The sequence below is a fragment of the Pinus tabuliformis genome, chromosome 8, assembly GCF_031772625.1.
Source record: "Pinus tabuliformis cultivar Carrire ecotype Pingquan chromosome 8, CPIR1, whole genome shotgun sequence".
Taxonomy (NCBI): Eukaryota; Viridiplantae; Streptophyta; class Pinopsida; order Pinales; family Pinaceae; genus Pinus; species Pinus tabuliformis.
Genome location: NC_142294.1, coordinates 544,078,027 through 544,088,739, shown reverse-complemented (window position 1 = coordinate 544,088,739; position 10,713 = coordinate 544,078,027). Strand labels below are relative to the sequence as shown.

At 35.9% G+C, this 10,713-nt stretch overlaps 1 pseudogene; it reads left to right on the top strand.

The window, feature by feature from the left end:
• The first annotated feature begins 5,134 nt into the window (after positions 1-5,134).
• LOC149236582 (peroxidase 5 pseudogene) lies at positions 5,135-5,497 on the top strand (annotated as a pseudogene).
• The last annotated feature ends 5,216 nt before the right edge of the window (positions 5,498-10,713 follow it).

Here is a 10,713-nt window from a genome sequence, read left to right as displayed (position 1 = left end):
CCTTCAAGTTCAAGTGGAAGGGGCATCAATCAAAATCCAAGACAAGGCCCAAGCCAAAACCAAGCACAAGGTCAAAGGTATGATAAATCTCAAAGGTAAAGTAATTACTACAAGAAGTACATCTCATATGTTTACGTTGTCCTCGATTTGAAGCATAACCTCATAAGCATTGGACAACTCATGCAAAAGGGCTACAATGTCTTTTTCAAGAATGAGGTGTGCATAATTTTGGATAGGCCTCCAAGAAGACATCTGATTGCAAAGGTTCAAATGATAGACAATATAATGTTTCGCCTAAAAATAAAATCAGATTTGAATGAATAAGGTGTACAAGCACACCTGTCAATGAAGTTACAAGAGGATGGAAGAAAAGAAGCCGCTATCACACAAGTGAACTATCAAGCAGAGGTCAAAGATGAAAATTGGTTATGGCATTTGAGATTTGGACATCTCAACTTTGGAGGTTTGAATTTGTTGAATAGGAAAGGCATGCTGAAGGGATTACCACTCATAGAAAAACCAGCCAGCCTATGTGAAGGATTCATCTTGGGCGAGCAACATAAAGAGACATTTCTAGCAGGAAAGTCAATAAGGGCAAAAGCATTGTTGGATATTGTCCACTCAAATTTATGTGGACCAATGCAGACACCATCAATTGGTGGTAGCCACTATTTATTGACCTTCATAGATGACTACACAAGGAATACATGGGTTTATCTCCTAAAACAGAAAAGTGAAGCGTTTGATTGCTTTCGCCAATACAAGGCTCTTATTGAGAAGCAAAGCAAACCCTACATCAAAGTCCTCAGCACTGACAAAGGTGGTGAATACATCTCAAATGACTTTGTTTGATTTTGTAGGGAACATGGAATTAACAAGCAATTTACAACAAGATATACACCTGAGAAAAATGGTGTCACAGAAAGGAAGAATAGGACCATTATGGAAATGGAAAGGAGTATGTTGAAGGAAAAGCATTTTCCAAATGATTATTGGGATGAAGTTGTCTCTTGTGCATAATATATCTTGAATATATGTCCACTGAAAAGCATCCATAACATGGTACCTGAAGAGACATGGTGTGGAAGAAAGCATAATGTCACTCACATGAGAGCCTTTGGATGTGTGGCACATGCAAATGCCACAGATGAGTTGAGCAAGAAGTTGGACAACAAGGGGGAGAAATGTGTATTTGTTGGATACAGTGATGAATCCAAGGCATACAAACTCTACAATCCGTTAACTAAGAAGGTCATAATTAGCAGAGATGTGTAGTTCATAGAAGAGGAAACATGGGATGGAAGTTTAGAGAAGACAATCAATGTCAAAGCATGTATACCACATGAGGACAATGAGGAATTGACAACAACAAGTAATTCCTCAATAGTGACTCCCTTTACACCTATTCAAGTGCAACAAAGCAGGCCGCAAACAACACCATTAACAAATAATAGGACAAAATCACGCATTCATGCAAGTGCTTCTCCAAGCACACCTCAAAGAGCAACACGAAGTGATATGTCAAGGCCATCTTCAATAATCACAAGAAGAACAAAATTCAGAAATTTAAATGAAATTTATGAGCAAGATGAAGTTGATAGCAGCACTGTTTTGAATTCATTATTTGATTGTTTTGTCATGTAGATGACCCAATCCACTTTGAAGATGCAGTCAAAGAAGAAAAATGGGTTGCAGCAATGGAGGAAGAAATAGAAGCAATAGAAAAGAACGACACATGGGAGTTAGTGAACCTTCCGCAAGGAAAAGAAGTCATTGGAGTGAAGTGGGTCTATAAGACCAAGAGCAATGTCGATGGGAAGAATGAAAGATACAAAGCAAGGTTAGTTGTCAAAGGATACAAGGAGCAACATGGAAGAGATTATTCAAAGACGTTTGGGCCAGTCGTAAGGATGGAGACAATGTGTACAATTGTGGTGATTGCCGTGCAATATAAATGGAAAGTGTATCAAATGGACGTAATATCAACGTTATTGAATGTAGGGCTGAAAGAGGAAGTGTATGTTTTGCGACCACCTAGTTATGAGGTAGAAGGCAGAGAAAACAAAGTGTATCGGTTGAGAAAGCTCTTTATAGGCTAAAGCAAGCACTGTGTGCATGGTACAACAAGATAGATGCTTACTTGTTAGACAATGGTTTCGACAAATGTGATGGTGATCCTACTCTCTACATCAAAGAGAGTGATGGTAAGATTCTTATTGTCGTCTTATATGTAAATGATTTGATTTTCACAGGAAGTGATGATTTCCTCGTTGCTGAGTTCAAAGAAGTCATGAAGAGTGAATTTGAAATGACTAACTGGGTTGTTAAGGTATTTTTTGGGCATAGAAGTAAAGAAAACATAAAATGGAATTTTTATTTCTCAAGCAAAGTATGTAGGAGACATTTTGGAGAGGTTTAAGATGCAGAATAGCAAGTCCGTGCCAACTCCAACTCTCATGGGGTTGAAATTGAACAAACAATATTGCAACAACAACGTTAATCCGACATTATACAAAATTATGATAGGAAGCTTGATGTATTTGACCACTACTAGGCCGGATATAATGTATGTAGTGATTTTGGTGTCGAGTTTGATGGAGACACCCAAGGAAACACATTGGCAAGCAGCGAAAATGATTCTAAGTTATATCAATGGGACAAAACAGTATGCCGTTTTGTACACCCCAACAAGTGATTTCAGGCTGGTTGGTTACATTGACAGAGATTGGGCAGGAAGTGTCGATGACACAAAGAGTATATGAGGATATGTTTTTCATTTGGGTTCTGGAGCCATTTCATGCGCTTCCAAGAAGAAACCAATAGGTTCATTGTCAGCAGTAGACGCTGAGCAGGTTGCCACAATAGCAACAACCTCTTAGGTAGTTTGGATGAGAAGGATGTTGAGGGATCTTTGCCATGACCAAGAGGGAACGACAATTGTTTTCTGCGACAACACATCTGCAATTGCATTGTCAAATAATTTTGTCTTTCACAAGAGAACCAAGCATATTGATGCTAAATATCATTTTATCTAAGAGTTGATTAACAATGATGAAATTGTGTTGTAGCACTGCAGGTCAGAGGAACAATTTGTTGATATTTTCACAAAGTCATTGGCATGTGAAAATATTGTTTATCTCATAGATTGTTTGGGAATTATCAATGGCAACAGTTGTTACTAAGGGGGAATGTTGGAAATATTAATCTCAACCACCACCTTAAATACAATGACAAACACTATGTTTAACCAGTCAATTACCACATGTTTGCGATTTTGTTTGCAGGTGAAAGGACTGAAGTAAGAGCATAAGTACAATGCTGACCATTCCACAAAACAACATAGGAGTTAAGGCATTTAATGAATTTTGGTAAATAGATATGGGCAAGCATTCACTTCGCAATTGTTGCCCAAACTCCAGAACACCTGCAAGTTCAGAAAAACAATCACTATGTAAAACTACTCATGCTACGTATTAATTATTTTCTCTATCATGTATTCATGTCAAACTTGTATGTTTAGATAAATATGGATGTAAAAGTCATTTGTATAGTGGGGCAAGTTAGAGAGCGAGAGAGAGGGTGAAGGTCTGTGAAGTAGTGAGGGGAAAACCAGGGAGGAAATATTAATGGGCGCGTGAAAACTAGTTTTACGGAGTTTTACAGACATTTACTCCACAACCCCAGTGATGCGTAAATAGCATTAAGTCTTTTGTGTTTTCACTTAGAGGTGCAACCTTCATTTATATTCTCCTATGTTTTGTAATATAATACAAAGTATGTTATGTTTCCATGTGGTCTTAAACCTTTATGAGTAAATTTACAGCAACCTTTTTGTTTCTACTGGGCTTAGTTATTTCCTGTTTATTACTTAAGCCTCAGTGTAGTTGCAATATCTTTGCCGCAACATAAAACTTACTTCCGTGAACTTGACTTTCCCGCAACTCTGAGCTAAACTCCTCGCCTTTGCCCTCCCAAATACTGTTATATACATCTATAAATACTTGTAGCTTCACATACATGATCCTCAGTATTCAGTTACAAACTTGACTCGCTCAGCGAACGATCAACTCCCAGCTGTCATCCAAGGCGAGAACTTGGGTAGCAATAGATAGTCTTTCAAGCGTTCTGATAGACTTTTTCGGGATCCATATTTGTAAGAAAATTAATGATCGGAATGACTTCATTTTCTGGTTTTTCTTGATGTCGGTTTCCAAGGAGGTGAAATGGCAAAGACTCTGTGCCATAAGGTGACCCTCTTCTCTGTATTATTTTGTGCCTTAGCTGGCGCTGCAGTAAGCGACAACCTTGTAGTGGGCTATTACAATACTATTTGTCCACAAGCTGAACCCATTGTGCGTGGGGTAGTTAGCAGTGGGTTCCTTAACTTTACTGGAATGGCTGCTAAGCTTATACGGTTGCATTTCCACGACTGTTTTGTCAGGGTAAGTATCAAAATTACGTTTGGTAATGTACTTTGCTAGACTGTAAATGAATGAGGTTTTTGAAATACGGAAGTGGAACTCCTGCACTTTTAGGGATGCCATGGTTCCGTTCGTAGCGGAGAAAGACTCTACGACTAACAATCCGAGCCTTGGAGGATTCGACGTGATTGACGAAGCAAAATTGCAAATAGAGGCGGTCTGCCCAACGGAGGTCTCACGTGCAGATATATTCGCATTTGCGGCTAGAGATAGCGCATCACTAGTATTTTCTTAACGACCATTAAATTAATTATGGCATAGCATGACGCCAATGCTCAATGCATTCTAATAATTATTGATTATTGATCGCAGGCATGTCCTATTCCCTTCTCCTGGGATGTTCCAGCTGGAAGAAAGGATGGAAATATATCACTAGCTTCCAACATTCGCGGAAATCTACCTCCCCCTACCTTCAATTTAACACAGCCAAAGGCCTATCCCAGGACGAGATGGTTGTATTGTCGGGTATATTCTCAGACCCGCAAACCATTAACAGGTCAATGTTACTAGATGACAATAATGGTTGAGCAAAAGCATAGGTTGAGTAAAATCATGTTTGTGTTGTTTGGGCGCATGCAAGAGCACACACAATTGGTGTCTCTCATTGTACTTCATTCGTGAGTAGGCTCTACTATTTCAACGGCATGAAAACAATGGACCCGTCCCTTGATCCGACGTATGCTCAGATACTGAAGCAGAGCTGTCCCCAAGGCAGCCCCAGCAACACGACCGTGGTCATGGATCCTAAAACGCCACTCATCCTGGACAACTTGTATTACAATGACGTTGTAGCTAACCGTGGTCTGTTTACATCGGATGCAACGCTGCTAACAGATCCAAACACCAAATCCAGTGTGACTGCAAACTCGGGCCTTAACGTGGTCAGATGGCAGAAAAAATTTGCTGCCGCAATGATAAAAATGGGAGATATGAATGTATTGACTGGCAACCAGGGAGTAGCGCCAACTGCAGGATTGCCAACTGTTAAAACATATTGGAAATTTCCTTTTCGTTAGGTTAAAATTTGGGAATTTTGCATTTTTCAACGATTAAATTACATGTATTTCTTTTCACAGCGTGTATTGGCTGCTACGTTTCTTTTCATAAAATAATAAATTATCGTAAGAATTCTTTTATCAATTTTGGTGGCCAGCATTTTATAAATTTTTACGATTTTATTGAAATGGGGAATTTAATGATTTTCTTAATTAAATGTGTTTATCGATAATTTAAATTTAAGCATGTTACAACTTTACAATATGAAAAATAATGTTTCAATATGAAAATCAATCATGTTCCAACTTCACATTATGACAAATATTGTCTTCATATGAAAATCAATCATGGTCAACCCCCGTCTAACACCACATTATGACAAAGATTATATCAATATGAAAGTCAATCATGGTCAACAATGGTCAAGCATGTTTATTTTAGAGTTTATAATATCTATTCAAACATCACATTGTGACAAAGATTGTCTTAGTATCAAAATCAATCATAGTCAACCATGGTCAATTATGGTCAAACATTGTCAATCATGGTCAATCAACATCAATATGAAAATCAACCATGGTCCAACGTCACAATGTGACAAAGATTGTCTCAATATGAAAATCAACAATGGTCAACACACATCGACCATGGTCGATTGTGATCAACCATAGTTAAACGTCGAATAGTGACAAATATTGTCTCAATATGAAAGTCAAAGATGATCAATCATGGTCAACCAGGGTTAACTATGATCAATAACCATGATCACATTTTGACGAAGATTTCCTCTTCATCCAACGTTACATTATGACAACCATGGTCTTCCATTGTCAACCATGGTCCAAAGTTGCATTGTGAAAAATATTGTCTCAATATGAGAATCAATCATGGTCAATTGTGGTCCAAATTTGCATTATGAGAAAGATTCTCTCAATATGAAAATCAATCATGAATAACCATGGTCCAACGTCGCATTGTGACAAAAATTGTGTCAATATGAAAATCAACCATAGTAAACGATGGTCAACCATGTTTGTTTTAGGATTTATATACCTTGGGTTTATAATATTAAATCCTTAGGTTTAATATTATTCCCTTGGGTTTATAATCCTTTGGGTTTTGAGTATTAATCCCTTGCACTTATTAGCCCCTTTAGTTTATAATATCAATAACTTGGGTTTATAATCATGGTCAACCATGGTCCAATGTCACATTGTGAAAAAATTTATCTTAATATGACAATCAACCATGCTCAACCATCGTCAACCATCGTCAACCATGGTCCAATGTCACATTATAACAAATATTTTCTCAATATGAAAATCAATCATGCTCAACCATCTTCAACCATAGTCAACCATGGTCAAGTGTCACATTGTGACAAAGAATGTCTCAAAATGAAAATCAACCATGGTCAATCATGGTCAACCATGGTCAACCATGGTCCAATGTCACATTTTGAAAAAGATTGTCGCAATATCAAAATTAGCCATCGTCAAACATAGTCAACCATTCTCAAACATGGTCCAACATCGTATTGAGACAAAGATTGTGTCAATATTAAAATCAACCAATGTCAATCATGGTCAATTATCATCAATAGCCATGGTCCGAACTTCGCGTTGTGACAAAGATTGTCAATATGAAAATCATCCATTGTCAACCATTGTCAATTAAGGTCAATAATGGTTAGCCATTGTCCAACGTCACTTTATGACAAATATTATCTCAATATGAAAATCAATCACGGCCAACCATGGTCAACATTGCATTGCGACAAATATTGTCTCAAGATGAAAATCAACAATGGTCAACCATGGTTATCGATATTTGTTTTAGGGTTTATACCATTTATCTTAGGGTGTATATACCATGGGTTTATAGTATTAATCATTTGGGTTTTTTAGGTTTTTAGTATTAACCCATTGTGTTTATTAGTTCCCTGGGTTTATAATATCAATCTCTTGGGTTATTAATGTAAGGGTTCATATTCCTAGGTTATAATATTATTGATAGAATCTATAATAGTAATCCTAATATTTTATATACATCCCTTGGGTTTATAATCCATTAGGATTATAATATAATTTCCACGGGTTTATAATATTAATCATAGGGTCATATTCCTAGGGTTTAATATTAAGCCTAGTGTTTACAATATTACTCTCTTGGGTTTATTAATTTCATGGTTTATATTCCTAGGGTTTAATATTAAGCCTAGTGTTTACGATATTACTCTTTTGGGTTTATTAATTTCATGGTTTATATTCCTAGGGTTTAATATTCATCCTAGGGTTCAATGCTATTCCCTTGGGTTTATAATCCCTTGGCTTTTTAATATTAACCCTTTGGGTTTATAATATCAATACCTTGGGGTTATAATCATTGTCAACCATAATCAACCATGATCCAATGTCACATTGTGACAAATATTGTCTCAATATGAAAATAAACCATGTTCAACCATCATCAACCATGGTCAACCATGGTCATTCATTGTAAACCATGCTCCAACGTCACATTATAACAAAGATTTTCTAAATATGAAAATCAACCATGGTCAACCATCTTCAATCATAGTCGACCATGGTCAAATGTCACATTGTGATAAAGATTGTCTCAAAATTAAAATCAGTCATAGTTAATCATGGTCAACCATGGTCCAGCATCACATTGTGACAAATATTGTCTCAATATCAAAATTAGTCATTGTCAACCATAGTCCAACATCGCATTATGACAAAGATTGTCTCAATATAAAAATCAACAATGGTCAATCATGGTCAATGATCATCAATAGCCATGGTCACATTGTGATAATGATTGTGTCATGGACTAATGTCACATTGTCACAACCATGGTCATCCATGGCTAAGCATGTTCAACCATGGTCCAACATCGCATTGTGACAAATATTGTCAATATGAAAATCAACCATGGTCAACAATGGTCAATCATGGTCAACCATCGCTAACCAAGGTCCAATGTCACATTGTGACATATTCTCACAATATGAAAATTAATCATGGTCCAACATCGCATTGTGATAAATATTATCTTAACTTGAAAAGTCAACCATGGTCAACCATGGTGATTTTAGGGTTTATATACCTTGTGTTTACAATATTAATCCTTTGGTTATTTCATATTTTTACTATTAATCCCTTGTTTTTATTAATGCCTTGGGTTTATAATATATTTCCCTTGGGTGTTAATGTAAGCACTCATATTCTTAGGGTATAATATTATTGGTAGAGTTTATAATATTAATCTTAGGATTTAAGATAGATCCATTGGGTTTAGAATCTATTAGGTTTATAATATAAATTCCTTGGATTTATAATATTAATCGTAGGGTTAAATAAGCCTAGTGTTTACAATATTAATCCCTTGGGTTTGTTAATTTTATGGTTTATATTCCTATGGTATAATATTCATCTTAGAGTTTAATGTTATTCCCTTTGTTTTATAATCCATTGGTTTTTTAATAGTAATCATTTAGGTTTATTAATCCCTTTGGGTTAATAATATCAATCCCTTGGGTTTATAATCATGATCAACCATGGTCCAATGTGACATTGTGACAAAGATTGTCTCAATATGAAAATCAACCATGTTTAACGATTCTCAACCATCATAAACTATGGTCATTCATGGTCAACCATGCTCGAACATCACATTATAACAAATATTTTCTCGATATGAAAATCAGCCATGGTCAACCATCCTTAATCATAGCCAACCAAGGTGAAATGTCACATTTTGAAAAAGATTGTCTCAAAATGAAAATCAACCATGGTCAAGCATTTTCAACCATGGTCAATCATAGTCAATATGAATATCAACCATCATCAATCATGGTGAACCATGGTGCAAGGTCACATTGTGACAAATATTGTCTCAATATCAAAATTAGCCATCGTCAACCATGGTCAACCATTCTCAACCATGGGCCAACATCACAATGTGACAAAGATTGTCTCACTATGAAAATCAACCATGGTCAATGATCGTCAATATTCATGGTTATATTGTGACAAATATTGTGTCATGGTCCAATGTGACATTCTCACAACCTTGGTCATCCATGGTCCAATGTCACATTCTGACAAAAATTGTCAATACAAAAAATCTACCATGGTCAACTATGGTCAATAATGGTCAACCATGGTCCAATGCCACATTGTGACAAAGATTCTCTTAATATAAAAGTCAATCATGGTAAACCATGGTCCAACGTTGCATTGTGATAAATATTGTCTCGATATGAAAATCAACTATAGTTAACCATGGTGAACGATGGTCAACCATCTTTGTTTTAGGGTTTATGATATTTATCTTAGGTTTTATATACCTTAGGTTTACAATATCAATCCTTTGGGTTTTTTAGGTTTTTAGTATTAATCCCTTGCTTTTATTAGTGTCTTGGTTTTATAATATCAATCATTTAGGTTTATTAATGTAAGGGTTCATATTCCTAGTGCATATTATTATTGATAGAGTTTATAATATTAATCCTAGGATTTAATATAGATTCCTTGGTTTTATAATCCATTACGTCTATAATATAAATTCGTTGGGTTTATAATATTAATCATAGGGTTATATTCCCAGGGTTTAATCTTTAAGCTTAGTGTTTACAATATTAATCTCTTGGGTTTATTAATTTTATGGTTTATAATCGTAGAGTTTAATATTCATCCTAGTGTTTAATGTTATTCCCTAGCATCTATAATCCCTCATTCTTTTAATATTAATCCTTTCGGTTTATTTATCCCTTTGGGTTTTTAATATCAATCTCTTGGGTTTATAATCATGGACAACCATGGTCCAATGTCACATTGTGAGGAAAATTGTCTTGATATGAAAGTCAACCATGCTCAACCCACCATCAACCATCGTCAACCATGGTCAATCATGGTGAACCATGGTCCAACATCACATTGTGACAAATATTGTCTCAATAGAAAAATTAGGCATCATCAAGAATCATCAACCAACGTCAACCATTATCAACCAAGGTCCAACATCGCATTTTGACAAAGATTGTCTCAATATGAAAATTAACCATGGTCAATCATGGTCAATGATCATCAATAGCCATGGTCACATTGTGACAAAGATATATGAAAATCAACATTGGTCAACCATGGTTAACCATACTCCAATGTCACATTGTGACAAAGATTCTTTCAATATGAAAATTAATCATGGTCAACCATGGTCCAACGCCGCA